Source organism: Chenopodium album, chromosome 12 (assembly GCF_948465745.1).
Source record: "Chenopodium album chromosome 12, dcCheAlbu1.1, whole genome shotgun sequence".
NCBI classification, from domain to species: domain Eukaryota; kingdom Viridiplantae; phylum Streptophyta; class Magnoliopsida; order Caryophyllales; family Amaranthaceae; genus Chenopodium; species Chenopodium album.
The window spans coordinates 40,189,188-40,204,175 of record NC_137845.1 but is presented as its reverse complement, the minus strand read 5'-3'; the positions used below and the strand labels follow the sequence as shown (position 1 = coordinate 40,204,175).

Below are 14,988 nucleotides of genomic sequence, written 5' to 3'. Positions count from 1 at the left end.
TATTGATTTCCAAAAGATGAGGGAAACGGTCCCATGAAATCAATTCCCCAAACATCAAATACCTCCAATTCAAGAATCGGTTGTTAAGGCATCTCATTTCGCTTGGAGATATTCCCAACTCGTTGACAACGGTCGCATGTCTTAAAAAAACCCCATGAATCCTTGAAGAGATGCGGCCACCATAAACCGCTTTGAAGAATCTTAGTGGCGGTTTTAGAAACACCCATATGGTCACCACTCGGATCCGAGTGGCACATCTTCAAAACACTAGGCACCTCTTCATTTGGAACACAACGCCTAAGTAAGCCATCGACTCCTCGCTTGTACAAGATGGGATCATCCCACACATAGTGTCTTGCCTCTCTCTTGAGCTTCTTTCGTTGATTCTTAGAAAAGGAAGGTGAAAACTCCCCACATGCAAGAAAATTCACTAAGTCGGCAAACCAAGGGAGCTCCTTTGTCTCAATAGCATATAAGAAGTAATCAAGCATCCTATCCTCAATTGGAGAACCATCATCATGAATTTGAGAATCTTCAAGACGAGATAGATGATCCGCCACAACATTTTCCTCTCCTCTCTTATCCCTAATCTCAATATCAAAAGTTTGAAGTTCGAGCACCCACCGGATCAACCTAGGCTTTGATTCTTTCTTGGCAAAAAGGTACTTGAGAGCCGCATGATCCGTGAAGACAATGGTCTTGGAACCCAACAAATAACAACGGAACTTCTCAAAAGCACGAACAATAGCTAAAAACTCCTTTTCCGTTGTGGTGTAGTTCCTTTGATCACCATTTAGAGTTTTGGACATATAATAGATCACATGTAGTTTCTTTTCCACTCTTTGACCCAAGACACCTCCAATTGCCGAATCACTCGCATCGCACATCAACTCAAAAGGTAAATCCCATCTTGGAGCTTGAACAATAGGAGTAGAGATTAGAGCCTTCTTCAACTTATTAAATTCCTCCAAGCACTTATCATCAAATATAAACTCGGCATCCTTTTGAAGAAGATCATTGAGGGGCTTTGAAATGAGCGAGAAATCCTTGATGAATCTTCTATAAAACCCGGCTTGTCCTAAGAAAGATCTCACTCCTTTCACATTAACCGGGGGTGGAAGCTTCTCAATAACCTCAATTTTTTCTTTGTCCACCTCTATCTCCTTGTGAGAAATCTTATGGCCAAGGACTATGCCTTCTTCCACCATGAAGTGACACTTCTCCCAATTCAAAACCAAGTTCACCTTCTCACATCTTGCCAAACATTTCTCAAGGTTTTCAAGACATGCCTCAAATGAAACACCGCCCACGAAGAAGTCATCCATAAACACTTTCATTTCCTCCTCCAACGTATCTTCAAATATACTCATCATGCATCTTTGAAATGTTGCGGGAGCATTACAAAGGTCAAACGGCATTCTCCTATAAGCAAATGTTTCATATGAACAAGTGAAGGTCGTTTTCTCTTGGTCGTCCGGGTGGATAGGGATTTGGAAAAATCCCGAATAACCATCAAGAAAAAAATAGAACTTGTGCCTCAGTAGTCTCTCAAGCATTTGATCAATGAAAGGAAGGGGGATGTGATCTTTCTTGGTAGACGTGTTTAGACGTCTATAGTCTATACACATCCTCCATCCCATGACCGTCCTCGTCGGAATGAGCTCACCTTTCTTATTCTTGACGACGGTCATGCCTCCTTTCTTTAGGACAACATGAATGGGAGAGAGCCACCTAGAACTTGAAATGGGGAATATAATTCCTTCATCCAAAAGTTTGGTGATCTCTTTCTTCACTACCTCTCCCATCTGGGGGTAAAGCTTTTGTTGTCTCTCAATAAAAGGTAGAGCACCCTCCTCAAGGGTTATGTGATGTGTACATAAAGCGAGGCTTATACCTTTGAGGTCATCAATGGTATAACCCAAAGAACCTTGGTGCTTTCTCAAAACATCACACAACTCTTGAGCTTGGCGCTCACTCAAAGAAGAGCTAACAATCACGGGATAGGTGGAGTTAGGTCCCAAGAATTCATACCTAAGGTGTGATGGAAGAGGATTGAGCTCAACCATTGGAACACCTTTACCTTCCTTTGATGTAGCCAGTTGCAACGCTTCTTGGCTAGAAATGCTCATACACATTTTCTCTTCAACATCCTCAAGGCTTCCATTGAGCACATCTTCATACAAAGCCATCTCCTTGCTAGGAGCACCTATCTTTTCCTTATGCAACAAAACATTCTCAAGAGCATCGTTAGAAGTGAGCAATTGCTCATGCATAGAAGACACAACATGGTCAAGAGAATCAATCAACATGCAATTTTCTAAAGAAGAACTTGGATACTTCATACTATCATTCAAATCAAATTCTATCACCTCATCCCCTACTTTGAGTGAAATTTTAGCACTTTTTACATCTATCAAAGCACCCGAAGTAGCAAGGAATGATCTCCCTAGAATGATAGGAATGTTAGCATCTTTGTCCATGTCAATCACCACAAAATCCACCGGAATAACAAATTTCCCAACCCTCAAAGGAACATCCTCTACCTTACCCTTAGGAAACTTAATTGACCTATCGGCCAATTGCAAAGTGATGTTAGTAGGTAAGAGTTCCCCTAGCTCATGTATTTGGTACACCGAATATGGCATAAGGCTAACACTAGCTCCTAGGTCACACAAGGTATTCTCAATTTGCATTTTATAAATGGCACAAGGGATGGAAAAGTTTCCGGGGTCTTTTAGCTTAGGTGGCATCTTGTTCATTATGATTGCACTACAATTCTCGGTCAAGTTCACCGTCTCTACACCATCACAAGTCCTCCTACCACTCAAAATTTCTTTGAGTAATTTTGCGTAGATAGGCATTTGGGTGACTACTTCGGTAAATGGTAGAGAAAGGTGAAGTTGCTTGAGCATGTCAACGAATCTTCCAAATTGTTCATCTAACTTGTGTCTCATGAATTTTTGTGGATAAGGAAGCTTGGGTTTCACAATTTCTTTCTCCACTCTCACCTCACTAGGTTTCTCAATCTCAACCTTACTCAAAGATGCACCATCTCTCTCATCTTCAACCAAAACCTTTTTTGTGCCCTCCTTGGTCTTACTCTTCCTAGGCAAACTCTCCTCAAGAACCTTACCACTCCTTGTGACAATAGCATTGACCGGTCTCTTGGGATCTAGGCCTTGGGAAGGTAAATAAGAAGGACTAGCATGGTCTTTCAAAGCATTAGCAAGTTGAGAAATTTGGTTTTCAAGCATCTTATTATGAGTCATCATTTCATTAAATTTCTTGTCACTTACGGCCATGTAAGTGTTCAACAAATTTGTTTGATTTTCAATGATTTCTTCTAAATTGGTTCTATGTGAAGAAGAAGAGGATTGAACATAGGAATTATCATTTTGGGCCTTTGGAGCAAATCGGGGTGGGGGACCCCTTTGAGAAGTATTTTGAAAACTCCCCCTATTTTGATTGTTCCAATTACCTCTACCTTGATTATGGTTACCATACCCTTGGTTATGATTACCATAATTTTGGTTATGATTTTGGCTAATATAACCTTGGTTTTTATAGTTACCTCGGGAATTTTGGTTCCCATGGTTCCTATTACCACCACCTTCGTTGTAGTTGTCAAAATTGCCATGGTTGTTGTAATTCCTATTCCATTGACCTCTTTGATTCTCAAACCTAGAATCATTATTATTTGACACATAGTTCACATGCTCATTCACATTTCCATCTTGATCATCACAAACATCCATACATGCATGAGGGCAATTAGAAACATCATGATCATACGACCCACAATCATCACAAAACAAGCTTCCACTAGGCATGTTACTAGAAGAGGGAGGGGGTTGAGAATTAGAAGACATACCTCTCCCCTTATATTTGGAGGGAAGACTTGAAACTTGGTAGGTAGCACTTTCCAACTTCGCCTTGATAGCGGACATCTCCTTCCCCAAGTTTGTCATTTATGAGGATAGATTGTTGATTGCATTTAGATGATCAACCGAGTACACCGAAGAGCTACTCTTGCTAGTTGAATCTCTTTCTCCATCTTGCGAATCTCTATAGTACCTCACTACGTGTTCAATTATGTCCACCACTTCCTCTTCTGTTTTGTTCATGATAGGACCTCCGGCTCCTCCATCTAAACATGATTTTCCTTGAGGACTAAGGCCTCCATAGAAGATTTGAATAATTTGGTACGTAGGAATTCCGTGGTGAGGACACTCTCTTTGATACTCTTTATATCTCTCCCATGATTCATAAAGACTCTCACTAGGCTTTTGCTTGAAACCTTAAATCAAAGCTCTAGCCTCCGCCGTTTTCTTTTGTGGATAAAAACGGGATAGAAACTCCTTGGTCACTTCATCCCATGTCCTTAGAGAATTCGGCTTGACTTCCTTGTCTAGCCATTCCAAGGCACGCCCTATGAGCGAAAAGGGAAGAAGCTTGAGGCGGATGAATTCTTGGGAAATTCCATTCACCTTGATAGTATTGCAATACTTTTCAAACTCCTTGAGATGATTTAGCGGGCTTTCATGCTTGGCCCCACTAAATCGTCGCCTCTCTATCAAAGTGATCATTGTCGGTCTTATTTCAAAGTCATTTTCCGGTGTTGTAGGTGGAGCAATCCCACTCTCAAATCTATATGCACCGGGAATCCCCAATTCTTTCAATGCCACCCTTGGATTTTCTCCCATTCTTGCTTGTTCTTCTTGTTGTGGTTCTTCTTCACTTGAAAAGCTAGGGCTCAAAGATCGTCTAGCACCCCTTAACCTTGCAATAGTTTTCTCAATTTTTAGATCAAATGGCACTAGTGAACGACCACGTGCTCTATGCATAAAATCTCAAAAGAAATGGTTAGTAGCACGGCTACAAATGTAGCCTAAAAGAAAATCTTTTTGTATTTTCAATTAAAGATGAAATAGACTCAACAACTATAAAAAAGCACCAATATCACTCCCCGGCAACGGCGCCATTTTTAACGTAGGGAAAAGTAGGTCGTGTTCTACCCTTTCCTAGAGCCAAAGAAAATTTATAAACACTCGACCAACCTAATACAAGTATATGGTAAGTCAAGGGTCGAACCCAAGGGAATGAGTAGGTGCAAGCTATAGCCTAGGTCAAGCTACTTCAAAGATTGTGAGAAGATGTGGTTGGTAACTAAGGTATCGAGAAAACTAGATAAATCGAGAAATTCAGTGTACTAAACACTAGGGATATTGGTTCCACATGCAAGCTCAATGATTATGCTAATTGAAGGATAACTCAATCAATTCAAACGTTGCAAAGGACAAACAATAGTTGCAATCAAAGGAATTCAAGAGCTATCTCCTATAAGCCAAGCTAGGGTTCACTATGAATGGCTAACTAGGAAAATCACAATCAAAATAAATCAATTAAAGCAATTCTCAAATCAAGGGTTCATGTCATTGAAATTTACAATGCAATCTAGATTAATCTTATAGGTTGATCACTCCTAGTCTAATTAATCACATGCACAATCATGTCAACCAATTTAATTGCAACTATTCAATCAATCAAGGATCATCAACTAGCAAAAATCATCAATCTAGCATCCTTCCCCTTCTCCCTAGCAACTAATCTACTCACTAATCATAGTGAAATTGAAAAACAAAACAAATTCAATCAAAACCATATTCATTTCAAGTTTAATCAAGAAGGAATTCAATCTCTCAACAAATTCTAAAGAAAAGAATGAAATTCAAATCAAACATTCAAAAATTAAAGAAAATTGCAATAGAAGTAAATTCAAAGGAAAGAAATCTCACAATCTTTCATTGATGAGAAGAAAAAATCCAAGATCAAGTTGAAATCAAAGATCAAATTCAAGTACAATCAAGTATCTTAAGCTTCTCTCTCTACTTTCTCTCTCTACTAATTCAGGAAAAATATATGTCAAGTACAAATTAAGTCGTCCCCCTAAAAAGGAAAAGTTTAAGGGTATAAATAGAAGAAACGAGCGAAGGGGGCGGGGCACCTGGTGCGTGCACACCACCAAGCCGCGCGCACGCACAGGTGGGTCTGCGCGCACGCACCCCCTGTGCCGCGCGCGCTTCCCTGCTCGGTGCTCGTGGCCTTGCCTCCTTCGCTTGCTCGATCAATCTCCGCGCATCCGAGCATCCCTATCATTGGTGCACTCGAGGCGATGCTCGTGAGAAGGGCAGCTCCTTTATCTTCCAAGCATTTGAATGCCTCAAGCCAAAGCATAACTTCCAAGGCCCTCGAGCTCGCGAAGCTAGCTTGAATTGCGCTTCCGGAATCTTGAACTTTGCTCCATCAACTTTCTTGAATGCGCTCGAGCTTTCTCCTTGGTGATCATACCTCGGGAAACTCAACACAACTACAAAACAAATCAAGGGAACAAAGAATCGAGAGGAATAGTCGAGAAATGAACAAAATGACACGAAAACCATTAAAAGCATGCATTTCTCTAAACTTACACACAAACACGCAAAAAAGCATTATTACGTAAAAACACGGCAAAAAGGACTAAAAATGAGAATAAAACTATAAAGAAAACCTAGCCTAAGAGTGCCATTAATGACACTCATCAATATAATTTTTAGTCTCCAAAATAGCAACTGACCTTATAAAAATTTGATGCAAACGTAGAATATGAAGGCGTTGCAAATGTTGTTTATGAAGCATGTTGGCTCCATCTTAACCTACTACTTGAGTTACATTGTCGTCTTCGTTAGGCTACTTTTGTTTATTGAGATAATGTCTGTGCAATACACCACTCCACCAATTCCATACAACACCAACTCACCAAACATGTGGAGATAAATATACATTTTGTTCTATACAAAAAATTGTGTTGGGTGAAATTTGAGTTCTATATGTTCCTTTGCAATATCAACTAGTAGACATTTTCACAAAGGAAAGCCTTTCACAAACTTTCTTTAATTTTGGATTTTATATCCAAATTTAGCATACAATCACCTCTTGCTTTGAATGCGAGTTTCTCTTCATTGGTTAAGAATACTCTCTTTGTTTTATTATTTAAGTATCTCAATTTCACTAAGCATGTATGCCAATGCAAAAATCTAACCTATAATGCCTTTAATTATCCATAAGTAAAGATAAAATTATACAAAGTAAATATTCAAAAATTATACGTTGTGCCGATTGATTTCATATTGGTCAAAGAAAATTACGTAAATAATACAAAAAGTCAACATGAAACACTTACATAAAAATAGAGAGTATTATTTTATGAAAATATATATGTTGTTAATCCTAAAAAAATGAAAATGTAAATTTATTGTTAGGCCTCGTTCACTTCACCTTATTTTTGCTGAATTGAAATTATTTTTACTAAACTGAAATTATTTTTGCTGAACTTAAATTATTTTTACTTAACTTCAATTGTTTTTGCTAAAGTGAAATTATTTTTACTGATTTTCTATTATATTTCTTCTTTAAAGTTACTGAATTTTACTGCACTGAAATTATTTTTACTTAATTGAACTTATATTTACTAAAGTGAAATTATTTTTATGGAACTGAACTTATTTTTACTGAACTGAAATTATTTTTACTTAATATTATTTTTATAAGGTGAAGTGAACACGACCTTATTATATCAGAATTCCCATCACATTTCTTAAAAAAAAAAAAATCCCATCACATTTAGGACTATCATTATTATAACTTGATACCAAATATATATTTAATTATTTATAATCAATAAAATACACTCCAGAGGTATTTCACACAATTTAACATTTTAGATCAAACTAATTTTGTACCTTAAACTTAGATTTAGGCCTGTCCACTTCTAATAAAGTGATTGACTCAATTCTAGACTCTGTTTACTTCACCTTGGGAAAAAAATATCCGGTCAAAATAATTTCAGCTCGACAAAAATAATTTCACTTCAATAAAATAAAATAAGTCTAGTTCATTAAAATAATTTCAGTTATATAAAAATCTATAACTTTAAAGAAGAAACTAATAGAGAAAAATAAAAATAATTTCATTTCAACAAAAATAATTGCAATTCAGTAAAAATAATTTAAGTTTAACAAAAATAATTTCATTTCAGTAAAAGTAATTTTGGTTTAGCAAAAATAAGGTGAAGTGAACATTGTTTAGTTATATGAGTAATATACAATAGATTGTTTCTTTTATCAATCCAAACATTTTCAATTACTCATTAAAGTAAGAAAAAGTTGTATATATTAAACTAAACCCTCAAAACACCATTTTTTGAACTAAGCACCCATTTAATTTTTATTAGAAAACTAACAAAATTAAAAGGGGAAAAAAAATAGATTTCACCACCACATAACACTTTATGTAAAAATATTTTCATATATTTTTTTAACAAAAATCATCGACTTTCGTGTTGAAACTTCCTCTATTAAGATTTTTGGGGTCATCTTGGTGTATTGATAAGTCAAATTTGACATAAAATTATCAAAAGTGCCTCATTTTGCTTGCTTAGTATGCAAAACAAAGTATCTCCAATCATTAATTTTTAATTTAGAGCTTAAATCGGAGTTTTAAGACCAAAATGGCCTCTGGAAATCTGGAATATCAAAAGAACATGTTGTTGACCCCAAAATCGATAAACTTATTTCAAAACGTTAAATTTTATGATTTTTTGACGAAAAGTGTTAAATGTTGACGAAACCTAATTCTTTGTCTTTAGGTAAATATTTGAAGCTAAAAAAGGAAATATTTAGAATAAAGTAACATTAATTGTAGCGGTATACGCGTAATTTTGAAATACATTCCCAAATTAATTGAATTTTAGAAAATATATTTAATACATATATATAGCCCTAAGGGCTACATGCTCGGTATATCACTATATCATTAACATACTAGTGAGTAGCCTAGGCGTTGCCTCGGGATACTACTTTTATAGTTGTGCAACTGCTAATTTTTAAGAGCATTTAATAGTATGTATGTAGTATGTATTTTCTACTTTTTTTTTATAGTATAATGTTATTTAGTGTGCTACATTAAAGCATAATTGGCTATTAGCCTAGGTGGTTAAACAATAATATCTCTTTGAAGAGGTCAAGTATTTGAACCTTCTCACCCATATATTTTTTTTCCAAGACATGGCATAATAAGGAGTTGAGTTAGTGACATGGCGTAGTGAGAGAATATACATGGCATAAAAACGTTTTTAGAAACCCGTTTTAATATATTAGTATAAATCTGAATGGCAAAATCAAACTAATCCTTAAAACTTAAAAAGTAAATAGTACGTCAATAATTCAATATCTTAAAATTCGGAAAACACAAGAGACGTGTAATAAAATTTCATAACTAGTGGATACAAATTAGCCTCAACTTCCTGCTCCAATATTTGGCTTAGTCGGTGGACTCATCAGCGCCCGCCCCTCTATCTATGTTACCAGAATTTTGAACCGAGGTATAAATTCCACCCATCAACTAGTTGTTCTGATCAATTGCTACGATCATAAGTTTTTCTTCTTTCAATTTCTTTTTATTTAATTTTGATTCAAGCGTTGCTATGTTTATTTACAATTACTATACTGTATCAAACTGATTCATACGAAGTAGTATTACTTTTGATCCATAATCTTTCTGGGTTTCACGATTCTAAATTACCTTTACTATATTTTATTGTCCAAGAATTGCTTTATGCCATTTGTTTTCATTTTAGTCCGAATAGTTTGTCATATTGGTATTTAACACCCCTTTGTCAAATTTGCCCTTCCTCATTCTATAAGTATAAAAATTATAAAAAATTGATATTGTGATAGTATTATTTTATGAAACGAATCTAATAAGATTCCACGTGACTGTATTTTATTTAACGTAATATCATATTATATGGTTATATAAGAGTGATAAATAGTGCAAAAGCTCCATTGTTATAATACTATTTGGAACGGAGGAAGTATAAAGTTGTCACTTGTAACAAATGACTGTAGAAGTGTAGAACAATAGTTTCATTTAAAAAAAATAAATAAATCAAGTATAGAACAATAGTTTTGTGTGACAATTAACAAATGACTATAAAATTCAGATTCGTGCAACTTATTTTATAGTTGCAGAACTTGCAATGGTTATGTAGTAACTCATGTATATTATCCATTTGTGTGCAATGATCAGAATTATCATTTTTTTTCTTTATTTCTTGAGTTTGAGTAAGTTACGTTTGTAGAGTATAGAAAAAATTTCATTTTGACTAATTAGGATAAAGTTCTTCAACTCCCTTGTTTTATTTCCCTCCGTCTTTTGTTGATCATGATATCTTAATCTTGTTATGTGCTTGTAAATTCTGTCACATTTTCGTACCCAATCGTACTTTTGCTTACTTCACCGAGTGATTGATGTGTGCAAGATTATCATATGTAAGAGATTTTTGGGTGCTGCCTTGCTTTGCGTAATTTGATTTTCTTTTCAATGGAAATTTAACATAAACAAAATACAAAATGCTAGGTACTCATTTTTCTTATCCAAGAACAAGAATGTAAAAGGAGAAATTGACTATTCTGTTTTGAGTTTGTCATTTTTGTTTGTTGGCTGAATTTGGTTGTTGATCATTGCTATCCAAATGATAATATTGCAACCAAAATATTGGTTTTTTTGTTTGACTGTTTGTATGTATGAGCAATTGCTTCGCCAACCCCTTTTAAGGCATACCTACTAAGAATTTGATTCTTTAATTATACTGTGATTGTATGTGTTGCGTACCTTATTCAATTTGATGTCTGCTACATTACTTACATAATCGATTCCTTGATTTGTGCTTGTGTGTGTTCAGGCTTATTCAATCTGAGCTCTGTTACATAATAGATTCCTTGAATTTAACTTTTGCTCGTTCAAAGATAGTCAATTATATGAGGTCTATTGTGAACAATCTTATGCTTGTGAACATTCAAAGTATTCGATATAAGGTGTACGTACTTATAAATGTGTAATTTCTTAGGCAAATACGGTGTACAAGAGAATTAATTTTTTTTCCACAGAAGTGATGGATTTTGCTCTTCAATCTCGAGTGGTTGCTGAGTATTAGGGTTGTTGAATTGTGTAAAACTCCTCAACCCGGAGAGTATTCCATTGATCAATATATATAAGGTTACAAAGTATCAGTCTAAACTCTTTTAGGAAAACTTACATGATAAAATAATATGTACATAACGACATATTTTAAACGTATGATGAGACTGTTCAGTGTATATTCTTTATCAAGGTTCAAGTCTGATCTGTGAACTGGTGTTTTTTATTCTATTTGAGCTGCTATTTTTGTGGTTGCTCTTGCTGGTATCGCTCTATGTGCTGTGTTATTTACTGTTTTCATTTCATTGAGAAAATTATCATACTTGTAATGTCTTCTGCTTTGGAGGTGTTTGTACCTTTCTATCTGACTTTTAGCAATAATTTTTTACTGAAAAAAAAAAGAAAGTATAGTGATATGTAAACATAAACAATAGTTGGTTAAACCAATGGAAACTCCACATGAATCGAGTCCTTTCTGAAACAGAAGATCAGAGTAATTTCTAAAAATTCCCTTTTTTTTTTTTTTTTTAGTTCTATTTTAAGTATATGTATTTTTCGTTTTCTCTCTCGGTTTTATAAAGATGAAGACAATTTCCTTGAATAGTAACAATATGGAAGGTCTGGTGGTGTGTGAAAAAGTGGTAAAATACACATTAGACTTCGTTCTTTTTCACCTGCATAACCCTTAGTTGAACCAATATGAATCTATTGGCATTTATTCGAATTACTTTTTAAGATGAAAAGAACATATAGCACCAATAGCTTACAAACTAAAATTTGTAGTTGCGGGTGGATTCTTAACTTTTCATGACATCTAGAGATGAATGCCATGGGACTTACTTTATATAGATTGTTCTGTCTTACATTTACAGAACCTTCGACTTACTTAAATTCTTTATTATATTTTGTGTGTTAACTTATAAAACGAATTCAATCAAACATACTGATCACCTGAAATCTATGTACATGTTTCAAATGTGCACTTGCAGAATCAATTAAACAAGAAGAAAACGAGGCAAAGATGGGATTTGTCATTGTGATTTCTGTGCCATTACTACTACTAGTCCTAATCATAGTTTTAGCTGCTTATCTGCTTGGAAGGGCTCGAGCTCGTAAAGCAGCAACGCAGTATTATGGACCTCCTGCTCCACCATTCAGAGGCCCACCGCCTTCAGAAGGAAAACAATCGCAAGTTTAGTTACTTTCAAGGTACCTATGAAGCTGTAAGTCAGATCAATGGGTATTTACTAGGTTTAAGTTACTAAACACAGAGAAATTGGGATCTTTTACCAAAATGACTAATTTTATAAAAGTATTTATCAAAACGGCTAATTGTAAATTTTAATTCCAAAACTAGCTAAAATGTTGACTTGAAGAAAAATTATTTATTTCTTATTTTCCTTTGGACCAATTTGGTTCACTTTTTTGGTTTTTTTTTTTATTTTTATTTTATTTTTATTTATTTATTCATTTTGCTTTTTTTTTGGGTTTTTTTTTAGTTGGAAAGTTTAGAAGCTATATACATATATACGTAAAGTTGATCATAGGAACCCTAATTTCAACATCACAAAAAAAGACCAATTTTTTTTTGTCTTGATCGACGTGATCGTATCACAAAAAAATGAAATTTAAAGTACTATTGTTCTATCAACACAACCGCAAATTTATACGACGATAAGGGATTTTAAGGTATTGTTCATTTTTTTCATGTTTGCTAATTGTATGCCCTATGCTAATGTTGGCTCATTTTTGTTAATTGCAAGTTTGGAACAATTTTTTGAGTGATTTTTTTATTTTCTGAGATATTTTATTATTTTGTGTAACTTTATAAAAAAAAAGTGAGAATTGCTGCAAATATATTATGTTTATGTTATTTCCCAAATTAATAGATATTTTAAACTATGGCTTTAAAATTTCCCAAAAAAAACCAAAATAATAATTTTTTTTTTAAATCCATAAAATGGGAAATGTTGGCAAATCGGAATTTAAAGACCATATACTACGTAATGTACAAAATTACTGACCTTTAAATTTTTCAACTAAAAAAAGATCAAATTTAAAATAAACCCAAAACAAACAAAATTAAAAAAAAAAATTGAAAAAAAAAACCCAAAAAAGTGAACCTGTTTGGTTAAAGGAAAATAAGAAATAGATAATTTCCTACCAAATAAATAATTTAGCTAGTTTTGGAATTAAATTCTATAATTAGCTGTTTTGGGAAATACTTTTGTTAAATTAGCCATTTTGGTAAATGATCCCAGAAAGTAGAGGTGGTTGATGTATATAATTTCCCGTTGGTTGTGTGACTATATTATTATTTATGTCTGAATCTGTTGTTTATCTGCGTATAGTGAATTATTTTCTGTTTGTTTTGATGCTTTTGAACTTCCAGATCTTAAGTCTTCATGAATCATAATTGGTAAAACATAGTGTGCAAAATAAGCTTTTAAGTCAAAAGTGATTAATTGAGAACTTTGATTGAAATGAAAGTTGCTCTTTGTATTTTACAGACATTGAAATGGTACGGATAATTGGATATTGGTTATATATAGTACCATTGAGTGTTGTAAATTATACTACTTATGTTTCTTTTTATTTGCTACAAATGAGATTTCTCAAACTCATAAGCAATCTAATAAAGGCTAGGTGAAAATCTTAAAAGTCCATTTGGGTTAATTGTTCGTTTGTTTGGTTTACAGGGTGAGACACTATAAGTGAAAATCTTAAATGTCCATTTGGGTTAGTTGTTCGTTTGTCTGGTTCACATGATGAGACACTATAATCACAAAAATAAAAAGGAAAAATAAACCGTCTTGTGCTCGGGATGGTGTGTCTGCCCAATCACAGGGCACAGAACAAGCAAACAGTCTAACTTTATTTTTTAAACACAAAAAATGATTGTTGCATAGCCCAATAGGCAAAATTCCTAGTCACCAAGGGTAAATGTCATTCTATAATTTTCAAATGTTACTCCAACAACCCCCCGCTATCAGATTAAGGAATAGAGAATAAAAATAGATAGAGAGATTACTCAAGAAATTCCTAGGCATAAGAGGAGCTTAGTACATCACACTTTTTTTTTTTTTTCATGAATAGAATATCATCTAAGATGGAACCCAAATCAGACATGTAGGTAGTGTCCTTAGACAGCCGAATGATCACCATTTGACAGTCAGACTCCAATACCATCTTCTAAAACAAATTAAACTAGATACTTAGTGAAGCAACGCAAAATGGTTTACAATTCCAAGGGTGGACAAATCTTTAAGCCCTTTGATCTGAGCAGTGGGCTAACCTTGAAACTACAAGCTTTAGATCCAGACCCTATACAACACATATCATACCTATCTTTAAGAGTCAGATAACCTCCGTGATTAGTGTTTAGTACATTACAAAGCCAAGTACTTTCTATTATTGAAACTTTAGAAGAGAAACTGCCTAATTTTTCATAGATGATGGTTGATCTTCACATCCATGTAGGTGTTTCCTCAAGTGGTTCTCAACAATACAACTTAGTTAATATGGTTAAACATATTCATGAAAGTTTATTCTTAAAGATACAACTTAGTACTCCCTCCGTCCCTAAATTAAAAGTCTCTTTCACTTTATTATGTGAGTAAATAAAATGGTAGAAAGAGACTTTGTATTAAGGGATGAAGGAAGTGGTGATTAACCCCCACAAGATTATAGATTCATCATAAAGAGCACTATAAATGTTCAACCTCACATTAATTTAGTCAGTGAATCAAACAAGGTGTCCACTTTGTGTTGAATTCATTAAGGGCTTAATATCTCAACCCTCACGGTGGATCCCTCAAATACTTATTGTTATAACGGATGCAAAAAAGAACCAAATGTAAAAGTAACAAGAAATACACACTTAGAATTTCCGTAATTCACCAACAATGCGTTGGCTACGTCCACAGGCAGACGAGAGTAATAATTTTTATTGATATTGGGAAAAATAGAGTA

The 14,988-nt window shown here is 34.3% G+C and overlaps 1 long non-coding RNA gene and 1 other non-coding gene across 2 annotated transcripts; both read left to right on the top strand.

Annotated features, from left to right (window-relative positions):
- Positions 1 to 4,212: 4,212 nt before the first annotated feature.
- Positions 4,213 to 4,318, top strand: LOC145573376 (small nucleolar RNA R71). The gene has a single exon (XR_014097420.1). It is a non-coding gene; the product is annotated as a small nucleolar RNA R71 (small nucleolar RNA).
- A 4,933-nt stretch (positions 4,319 to 9,251) lies between these two features.
- LOC145572392 (uncharacterized) lies at positions 9,252 to 13,401 on the top strand. Its single transcript, XR_014096823.1, has 2 exons — positions 9,252 to 9,418; positions 12,006 to 13,401. It is a non-coding gene; the product is annotated as an uncharacterized LOC145572392 (long non-coding RNA).
- The last annotated feature ends 1,587 nt before the right edge of the window (positions 13,402 to 14,988 follow it).